At 38.8% G+C, this 11360-nt stretch overlaps 1 pseudogene; it reads right to left on the reverse strand.

Annotated features, from left to right (window-relative positions):
• LOC114103678 (astrotactin-2-like) overlaps nucleotides 1–11117 on the reverse strand; it is a 53656-nt pseudogene extending 42539 nt beyond the window's left edge.
• Between the last annotated feature and the right edge of the window lie 243 nt (nucleotides 11118–11360).

Raw genomic sequence — 11360 nt, forward strand, 5'->3', positions numbered from 1 at the left:
TTGCCAAGAAAGTAAAAATAAAACTGGGAACAAGAATGATGTGACTGCTGAAGAGATTATAACAACTAAAGAGCTGCTAAGTACTTTACAAAGAGACAATAGGACAGATGGTTTGAGAGCATCTCAGGAATTGGCAAGATCACACCCATCTCAGACTCAAGGGTGTAAAAGAAAAAATTCCTTTGAAAGATACCCTTGTAATGCCCTACTGCACAGGGGGGCCTAGGAAATTGTTTCACTGTGCTTAGTTGCCCAGACATTCAGATGTTGCAGTAGCTATGGTCCCAGAAGGCTTGGCTACTGCTCAAGATGGTAGCAGACATTAACATCAACCATATGGTGCTGGTTCTGCAGAATTGAAGGATGCTGGAGTTAGGGGTAATGAAGACTTCTACCAAGATTTCACAGGAAGTCCTGGGAAACCAGGCAAAGTATAGCAGGGTTGAAGTACTTGCAGTCTTCACCTGAGAGTGTGATGCATGAAGATATGAGAAGGAGAATGTAGCTACAGAGGAGGTCCCTGAGATGAAAAGATGCCAGTAATGTGAGATGTCTGCTAAGGAAAGCTGTAGAAATAGGGCAAAAATAAGCAGAAAAAGGATATGGAACCACCATTTGACCCAGCTATTCCTCTCCTTAGACTATACCCAAAGGACTTAAAAACAGCATACTATAGGGACACAGCCACATCAATGTGTATAGTGGTACAATTCACAATAGCTAAACTGTGGAGCCAACCTAGATGTCCTTCAGTGGATGAATGGATAAAAAAAATGTGGCATATAAACACAATGGAATTTTACTCAGCATTAAAAAGAACAAAATCATGGCATTTGCAGGTGAATGGATGGCATTGAAGAAGATAATGCTAAGTGAAGTCAGCTAATACCCAAAAAACCAAATGCCAAATGTTTTCTCTGATATAATGATGTTGACTCATAGTGGGGTATGGAGGGGGAGCATGAGAGGAATAGATGAATTCTAGATAGGGAATAGGGATGGGGTGGGGAGAAAGGGGGCAGGGATTAGCAAGGATGGTAGAATGTGTTGGACATCATTATACAAAGTACATGTATGAAGACTTGAATTGAGTGACAATATACTTTATATAAAAACAGAGATACAAAAATTGTGGTATATATGTGAATTAAGAATTTTAATGGAAAAACAACAACAACAACAAAGTACATGTATAAAGGCATAAATTGGTATGAACATACTTTATATACAGAGAGATGAAAAATTGTGCCCCTTATGTGTAATAAGAATTGTAATGCTTTCCACTGCTGTTGTGTAGTTAAAAAATATAAATAAATAAATAAATAAATAAATAAATAAAAGAAAACAATTATTCAGAGTAGGAAAAAAAATTAGCAAAAAGAAAGACCTGTGGGTTGCAATCAGCAAAGCCATGGGGGCAGAGTTATACAAGCCCTTTGGATAAAACATCAAATCATTGAACAAACATTTATTGTATTTATTGGATTCTTAACTGGTATCTCTGCACTCTATTAGGCATCAGGGATAGAGGAAGAGCAAGAAAGATATAGATCTTGCTCTATGTTCTTTCAGTGAGAAAACTAAACAATAAATAAGTAAACAGATACTAAATAATTGCAACTTTGGTAAGCACCTTAGCTTTGACTGTCTGTATGAGGCAACTTGGATCTATGGTAGAGAAAATTTTCAAGGAAGTTCTTTTTAGAAGATGATATCTAATCACAGACTTGAGGGAAAACACGAAATCAATAATGGGGAGAGCCAATGGAAGACCCTCAGAGAAAGGAAACCATAGGGAAGAAGAGACTGGCATATTCTAGCAAGAGTGCCTGGTGAATGATGAGTAAAGGGGTCAGAGTGAGAGATGAAGACCTAACTTGTTCTCCCACCAGAATGCTAAGAACATGATGTTGTCAACATTCCAGGTATGATTGCTAAGGTAAAATATATACTCGCAAATAGTAATCACAGTGGTTATTCCTCCTCTTGCCATTTGCAAAACACTCACAATAAGCCAGGCAGTGTTTTGGTCTTTTGCTATGTTTCAGCTCATTGTATGTTTACAACCCATGAAATAGGAACTATTATAATGCCATCTTACATATGAAAAAATGAAAACACAGAGAGGTGACAAAACTTGCCCAAGGCTACACAGAGGGAAAGAACAACAGCCAAGGGAAAAAAAAAAAAGGAATACCTGTGGCCAATTGCAAAGTCCTAATTTAAAAGTGTGTGAGTATGTTCATGTATGTGTGATGGTGGTGGTAGTACTGGGAGTGTAGATTCGAAGGATTTATTCTTCTTATTATTGCTATTCTTCAATAAACATGGAGTGACTCTGATAATCCTTTACAGGTGCTCAAATCCTGATGAAAATGTCCAAGCATTTTCTCATCTATGATATAGTTTAATCTTTGCAACAACCTTGGGAGGTATAATTATTTGTGTCCATTTTATGGATAAGACTACTTATTTCCATTTTACAAATAAGAAAGAAACATGAGGCAAGAAGTTCCTTCTCCCAGTACCTATAAGCTATAATCTGGGCCTGCTTGTCCCCATGTCTGGTCCTCTTCTGTGGTAAACAGTGTTGCCTGCAGTTAAAAAGCCCTCTTCAACTCCAAACCTCAGCAGGTCCTTCTAACAACTCCACATGTGTGGGGGGCAGACGTGGACAGCACGTGAGTAGAGGGGAGGATGGACATCAGAGTCAGCTTGGGCATGACTCTCAACTCTATCTCCTTTGCATGTGACTTTGGGCAAACAAATTACTCCCTTAAGTCCCGGGTGTTCCCATCTGTGATATGGGAAATGATGAGAATTGGCTACCATTATTGTAGGGTTTGGGTGAGGATTAAATGAGACAGTACATGTATTTTGCATGGTTTCTGGTATAAAATAAATTATCAACAAAGTATTACAATACTATTTTCCAGAAAAATAAGGTGGCACACTTAGAACCAGGATCTTGGTTTGAACTCTCCATCCTTACCTTTGGAAACACAAGTCTTAGCACTGACTGACGTCAACCTTTCCTAACACATATGTGAACATTAAGACCAGAGGAGAGGAAAGAAGTGGCCCAAGGTATGGCTGAGAGTAGTCTGACACCTGACCTCAGCTTCATTGTTTGTTTTGTTTTGTTGCAATGCCCTGCCTTTTCCAGGGCCTTGGTTTTCCACTATTCCTCTAACCCCACTCACCCCTGCTAAGGAGTTTTCCTCTAAAGACTCTGTTCCCACCATGGATGTTGGCACTTGGCTGCAGTACCCAGGCTCCCTTGGCACTCCTTTCATAGGATGAAGCCAGGGTGGGCTTGGTGCAAGCCTCTGGATGTGTGGGAATGCGTCCCCCACCCCAGGAATCAGGCCTGGCTGCTGCTGGTATGTTTGCTGAGGACCCTTTGGCAGCTATCCATGATTCAAGACAGGCAAGCCAGCCAAGACAAGACAGAGGCTAATTACCTTGGGTAATAGGAAATTGGACAGCAGCTACACGAAGGGTGTCTAAGCCTCTAGCCAGGCAAGGACAGGGACCACAGATGCCCAGACTGGCCTCAGTCACTGGCACTGAATAGAAACTCCTGTTCAGGGTCATCCCTGGATTTCAACACCCCAGGGGAAACAGGGGCTGGCTACACTCGCAGACCTTCTGGGTACCCACCCCCTCTCTCTGCTGTTCTTGTTTGTTTTCATTCAAAGCAAAACAAATGAAACAAACAAGGAAATTCAATTTAAATAGGGCACAGGTGCTGATGTTTCTGTTTTGTTACACCAGGGTGAGCTTAGGACAGAAAATCAGACTTGACTTTCACTCTTCCAATTGGTCTCACCCTGAGGCACTGTGTGAAATTACATGGATGAAGGGGCTGCAAAAGCAATTTGCCTTTCTAGATGGGTGGAGAGAGGGAATGGGGCTGGATGGGGGGGCGGATTGGAAGACAGAGAGAACATAATTCAAGTGTGAAATGGAACAGAGACTGAGACGTACATACAGAAGCAGAAACTAAGAGGATAACACATAGGAAAAAAGGAGTAAGGGCTGGGGTTGTAGTTCCATGGTAGAGTGATTGCCTAGCTTGTGAGAGGCACTGAGTTCGATCCTCAGGACCACATAAAAATAAATAAAATAAAGGCATTATGTGTGTGTGTGTGTGTGTGTGTGTGTGTGTGTATTTTTTTCTTTGTTTGAACCAAAAAGGGCATGTGAGGCAGTGGAATGACTATTTTTATATTTATAAATTTTTATATATAAATTATTTGTAAATATATTAAGAAAAAAGAAAAAAGGAGAATGTCAGACAAAGATAGGAATCTGTAAGGAAATACTTTTCTGAACAGGTTTTAAAAGATACAGAGATACAGAGAAACAGAGAGGCACAGGAGGGGCAAAACAAAAGTTAGAGAGCTAAAGAAACTGAAAAGACAGGAGCCCAGGAGGAGGATAAAGAGAGACAGAATGAGAGTAAATCCCATGGTAAAAGTATGCAGAACTCTCAAGCTGTGGGGGATCTGGTGCATCTTCATTTTAAACATGCTGAATTGGCACAGCAAATACAATGATAGGAATGTCTAGCCCAAAGTTCCAGAGGCAGAAATGATGGCAACAGGATGTGAACCCAGGCTCCCTGGTGGAGAGCCAGGGGCTCCAGTCTCCTGACACCTGAATCTCTTTGGAAGCCTCCATGGGGGGACTGAAATCAGGCTGTGTTCAACTAAGTTCTTTTTGAGCCTTCTCTCATCTGAATCCACTCTCTCTTCTTTCTTCCCAAAGGATTCTGGATGGTCATTCCTTTTGGGGCTAGTGGGATTTCAAATTGCTTCATAGGGACAAGTTCCTCCAGGGTTGTTCTTGGAAGAAAAAGACATTGATAACCAAGGACTGAGTCAAGAAGAATAAAATGAGAAGAAAAATTGTTAACATTCCTGCAGGCTTCCTCTGTGCCAGGCATTCTGGTAAAGCCTGTTCTTATAGTTTGTCAACTCAATCCTCTTCTCCGTAATTCTATGAAATAGAAGAGATTACCAATCTTCTTTTCCAAAGAAAGAAACTATCATGTGGAACAGTGTAAAAATGACTTGCCGGGGGTCAAGTTAGGAGTATGTACAGGACAGAATCAGGATCTACACCCAGCCCAGTCTGTCCCTCAAGTCTGTGCTCATTCCACTGCCTCACATGGCCTTTTTGGCTCAAACAGAAGAAAACAAATTTTGGTAAGGACACTAGCAAGAAGAAAAGGAGAAACCCCAAGAAAGAACACTGGGAACTATCATAAAACACAAGACCACGTTGGTCAGACATCATAGGAGGAGGGCTGCCAGTGGGATGAGAGAACATTCCAAATAATCCTCTGGCTCCTGGTCAGAGTGGCCCAGATCCCAGGGCCATTTACAAAATCAATCTCAAAAATAAATAAATGAATATATAAATAAATAAAATAAAGAAGTGTTCAGAGATAGGGAGGACAAGTTCATGACAAGCACATTTCCAGGACAGAGGAAGAACTTTCCCTACTTCAAGAGGTAAGTAGGAAAAGTGCCAGGCAGTGAGGAGAAGAAGGGCACAGGAGTGTGTTCATCATATATGGAGGATGGCAACTGATATGGCATCTCTTGTGTTAACTGCTTTTCTGCAGATCCATAAAATATTCCATTGCTCTATTTTGGTAAGGAAACTAACAAGAAGAAAAGGAGAAACCCCAAGAAAGAACACTAGGAACTATCTTAAAACACAAGACCACGTTGGTCAGACATCATAGGAGGATGATGTCTGACCATTACGCATTATCCAACACAAGTCCCCTACAATGCCACCCAGAGACATGGTTACTCCTTCTGATGGGGCTCTGACCCTTTCTGCTAACTGCTCTCTCTCCCATCACTTGAAGAATGGATAGGGAGGAAGTTGAAATTAACAATCACCAAGGGTAACAACAACAACAGGGGTAACAGCTGATGTTTCTTACACTCCTACCGGGAGCTCATCACCAAGCAGAAAGCCTTTGTACATGATCTCACCGGGGCCTCCTAGAGTCCCAGTGAGCCAGACACCATTTCATCTACTTCCCACAGGAGGAAGTGGAGATTCAGAAGGTTGAGCACCGCATTCAGTAACTTGATATCACACACCTGATAAAGGGGGAAGCATGGATTTCAACTTAGGTCTGTCTGCCTCTGGTCATCACCCTTAATGAGGGACAGAGGAACCAGATGACAACCACCAAGAAATTCTGAAAATGCTATTTTCTTCATGGGATCAGAACTTTTATATTTGGAGAGGACCTTATGCCTCTTAATCTAGTCATAGTGGCAGGGCTTACTGGTCAGGATGTAAAGTCTGAATTCAGTTCCACCAATCATTATGAGAACTGCAGTCATTCTTTGAGGCCTGAGGTACATTCTACCCTCACTGTGAAGTCTAGATGCTTCACAAAAGAGTTCTGACAGCACAGTACAGGGATTCCTGTCATAGGATTCACTGCTCCCAAGTGATTTAAGAGAAATCTTGAATCTCAATGCCTCTGAGACACTCGGTGGCAGAGCCAGGGTCAGAAGGTCCAATTCCCAGCTTACAGTGATGTTCTTGAGTTTGGTGCACTAATCTGTTGGACGTTAGCAAAAAGCCTGAATATGTCAAGCACTCAAAAGGGCACCATGGTTTTTGGAAAAGTCACAGTATTTTCATAAAAAGCAAGCATAAGTGGGAGATTCAATGTGCTTTAGAGGTGAGAGAGGTTCAGAGATTGTGGAGAAGCTAATATTTATTGAGCATATACCTAGGATACTGTGCTAACCCCAATGTTTAATTAATGTTTAATTATCATTTTAAAAAAAAGACTCCATAAACTAGGTTTTATTATTTCTGTTTTACAAAGGCAGAGCTTAGGTCATATAACTAAAAGGACTAAAGTCAGACTTGAATACAATGTTTATGGCCTTTTACACTATCACTAGGTTCTAAGTTATCTAAGAATATGACCTCTGGCTAAGTTAACATTCATACCTAAAGTCCATAATGCAGTGCCAAGACATAAGAGACCCTCAGAAAATGTCTGTTAAATAAGTAAATGAGGTATGATGAGTAAATAAAAATGTCAACAAAACAGTTGGTAAATGAAATGAAGAAATCTAAGTGTGGATAAATGGACACATGGGATGGATAGAGAAGGGAAAGAGGGAGGAAAGATGTGAGGGAGAGATAAATGGAAGATGGCAGAATGTTGGGTTGATGGATAGGTGAATGTGTGAGTGAATGAATCACTGAGTGATGAAATAAAATAATAAATGAATAAGTTGGATAATTGATGAACAAGGCTTAGCTTCTTAACAAATGTAGCTTTCTAGGCTACTAAGGGAGGTGGCCTATGGATCCATAATTAGGGTATATGAAGAGAGTCAGTCTCTAGAAAGCCATACAGATGTAGCAATACTCATCAAGGTAGGAAATGGTTGAAAAATAAGCCTCTTTTATTTTCTGAAATTAACAAATGAATCTGAGAATGACTTCATCTGCAAAGGTTTAAATGCAGTGACTTACGCATTGTACCATGGAGATATAATGGTACAGATACTTCTGTGTGTGTGTGTGTGTGTGTGTGTGTGTGTACATATGTCTCGGATATATAATGTTTCTAAAGGGAAACAGCATGAAAGACAGAAAAGAGCAGTAGGCAGGGGTTTCATCCAGCTCTCCTTGATAACTTGCTCTGTGATCTTGATTTCCCTCTGGGCTGCAGATTCTCTGTCAGTAGGATGAATAGTTTTGAATTTCTGCTTTCTTTTCCTGGGCTCTTGAGCACATTGATTTTTTGACTACCAGTAACAATACTTCCCAAATGGACACTTCTAAGCCTCAGAACCTCAACGTACACACACAGGTTGTCTAATAAAACATTTGGCTGACCTGAAGAGAATAAGTGCTACCTTCCCTCCCAGGCTTGAAATCATCCTGCCATCACTCCCCACATACCCATCACGTCTTACTTGTAGAGACCATTGGGCTCCAGGCACTTGATGATGACCAATTAGATACTGACTTCAGGGACCTCTCCATGGCTTCGACCAGCTGCTACACAAGATGTGCCCAGGCCAGAGAGTAAGTCATCAGCAAAACTCAGGAATTCTCCTGGAGGGAGACAAAAACAGATGAGCTCCCCAGCTCAGGCCTTGATGAGCCAACATTCATGCCCTGCTATCCAAACCCATTGAAAGTCTGCATACTATTTTCAGGATGATTAGTGGGAAGAAAAAAAAAAAAACAAGATATGAAAATGTTACTAATTACTATCTAGCCCTGATGACTCTTCATTCAAATTTATGCCTGAATTTTTATGCCTATAAAGTGGGAATGCTAATACCTACCTTTATAAGATTTTTTTCTTAGAAAATTATAAATTATAAAATTTTTATAAGATTTTTTATAAAGCTTGTATTAAGCTTAAAATGAAGTAAATTAATATAATGAAATAAAATAAAAATACACAAAAAGAAAAAAGGGGATTATGCTTCCTTTCTGCTAGAGTAACTATTTTGGCCTTGTCGCTGTCATTAATCATTAACTTCTTCCTAACTCCTTAGACAAAGTCTTTCTTTTTTTGGGATTGCATTTTTCTTATTTGCATAGCAAAGAGGTTGGACTAATGAAAAAAGAGATTTTATGTCATGTAGCTACTCTTATACACTGTTACAGCCTTCATGGAGAGTCATGCTGTGATGGACAGAGATGTAGACAGTCAAGGGCAAAGAGTCCTATGAGTGATTAGCAATAAAGGTCATGAGTATAGGAAAGGACAGTGGAAGAAGTATTATATCTATTTGATCCTCAAACTCCATGATTTCTAAATGTCAATTTAGCCATTGGATTTTAGGGAGCAATTGAAATTTACTAAAAAGAGAACTCTGAAAAGAAGAGTACAAAGCAAAGAAGAGTGGGAAGAATTACTGAACTTCTAGAATCTTAGCATTTAGTTTTAGCTCTGATAAGAATTTGTTACACACACACACACACACATATATAAACACATATGTATGTATACAGCATATATATTTTTTGCTGTATAGCTTTGGGCAACAAAATTCTCATTTTTGTGACTTAGTTTTCTCTTTTGTAAGATTAAGGTGCTAGAATCATTTTATGAGCCTTGAAAAAAATAAAATAAAATAACATGGTTAATTTATAAAGGCAAAATTAAGATAGAAGGGCAAATCCCATAGTACTGGTGATACATAGCAAAGATTTAGAGATAACTCAACACTTATAGTTAAAAAATATAGTTATAGTTCAATGATGCAATGGGGTATTTTTGGCCATTAAAAATAATTTATGAAAGAACATGAAGTTATATAGAGAGATACTCATGGCATATTGTTAAGTTAAAAAACAGGTTATAATATTTCAGAATAATCCATTTTGTTGAAATTTTACCTATATATGAGTTTTAAAACAGAAGAAAGAAAATGTTGCAAATGCTTAATAGTTGCTCTGTCTGGAGGATGAGATAACAGGCACTTTTTAAATCTTATTTTTTGCTCTATCTCTACTTTTTTTTTTTTTTTTTGACTTAGACCAAAAATATTTTATTCTTTTTTTTTTAATTTTTTATTGTTGGTTGTTCAAAACATTACATAGTTCTTGATATATCATATTTCACACTTTGATTCAAGTGGGTTATGAACTCCCATTTTTACCCCGTATACAGATTGCAGAATCACATCAGTTACACATCCATTGATTTACATATTGCCATACTAGTGTCTGTTGTATTCTGCTGCCTTTCCTATCCTCTACTATCCCCCCTCCCCTCCCCTCCCCTCCCCTCCCCTCTTCTCTCTCTACCCTCTCTACTGTCATTCATTTCTCCCCCTTGTATTATTTTTCCCTTTCCCCTCACTTCCTCTTGTATGTAATTTTGTATAACCCTGAGGGTCTGCTTCCATTTCCATGCAATTTCCCTTCTCTCTCCCTTTCCTTCCCACCTCTCATCCCTGTTTAATGTTAATCTTCTCATGCTCTTCGTCCCTACTCTGTTCTTAGTTACTCTCCTTATATCAAAGAAGACATTTGGCATTTGTTTTTTAGGGATTGTCTAGCTTCACTTAGCATAAATTAACTTCAATAAACATATGTTGCTTTTCTAACAAGAAAAATATATCAATAAAAATTACTTAAAAATAGATAACATGAATGAACCAGACGAAATGGCCTCTAAGTTCCCTTCCAATTCTAAAATGGGATGATTTAGAAGCAAAGTTGGCATGTGAGGTATTTTACAGTTCACAATATGAAATAAAATGGGGCCTTCCAACTCTGATTTCTTTGTTCCTCATCATGCCTTCTGTGGAGTTCCTTGGGCTTTGTATTTTCGTACATTTCTAGTAATAATGCCGGTTCAATTATGTCCTCCCCGTTGGGGATTATAAACAAGCCAATGAAATGGAACTGTTATGGAACCACAATGTTGGTTAAGAACTTGAAAAGATTAGAACTCAGAAAAGACACGTGGGCGTTCTTCATCAAGAAACTGGTTGAGCAAAATATACCTACAATTCCTATTGCTCTTTCAAAGAAAAGTTTCATTCTTTAAAAAGTGCAGTAAAAACATAAAACGAAAACATTTTATTCTTCATCTAAAAGGTGAGTCTTTTAATATTTGTTTGGTTGAATTGTTTGGATTGTCCTGGGATTCAGTCAAACTAACTCTTCTATAACATTTGTCCCTATAGTCTAATATAGCAGATGTGATGGGTAGCTTTTTGCAAAGGATATGTACAGTTCAATGACTTGGCACCAGGATACTGTATTCAATGTCTTAATCAGAATTATGTCAGCATTATGCATTTTCAGCTGCAACTGTAAGACAGACATGGGCTGAAATCTACTGCTACTATATGTTGAAAGCCGGTAAGCCTCTCAAAGTCTTGGTTTTCCATGACAAGAAGTTAATATCTCTTTTATGTGTTTTAAGTTTAGAAAGTAAAGCCAAGAATCTAGAAAGAAATAAAGATTTCTAGAACCAGAGGTTTTTTTCAGTAAAGTGAAGAGGTAAACAAAACATATTTGTCATGACTTTTGGCATCCCTCATTTCATCTGCAAGCTTCTTATGGTCAGTTTCTTCCATGGTTACAATCATAAACCAACAACATCTCCATTCCAATAGATACCAAAGCAGAGCAATGTATGTGATAAAAAAACAATTTGAAAAGAGGGGAAAACATTGAATTATTCATTGAAAGGAGTGAGGGTCTTGTTTCATTCAGTTTCCCAGGATTTCAAGTCTGGCTGATTATATTTGTTTTCTTTGAGCTTGGTTCCACGTCTGTCTGCTTTTCAATTTATTTCCAGATAGCCATTGAAAGAGTTG

Source organism: Marmota flaviventris, chromosome 13 (genome assembly GCF_047511675.1).
Source record: "Marmota flaviventris isolate mMarFla1 chromosome 13, mMarFla1.hap1, whole genome shotgun sequence".
Classification (NCBI taxonomy): domain Eukaryota; kingdom Metazoa; phylum Chordata; class Mammalia; order Rodentia; family Sciuridae; genus Marmota; species Marmota flaviventris.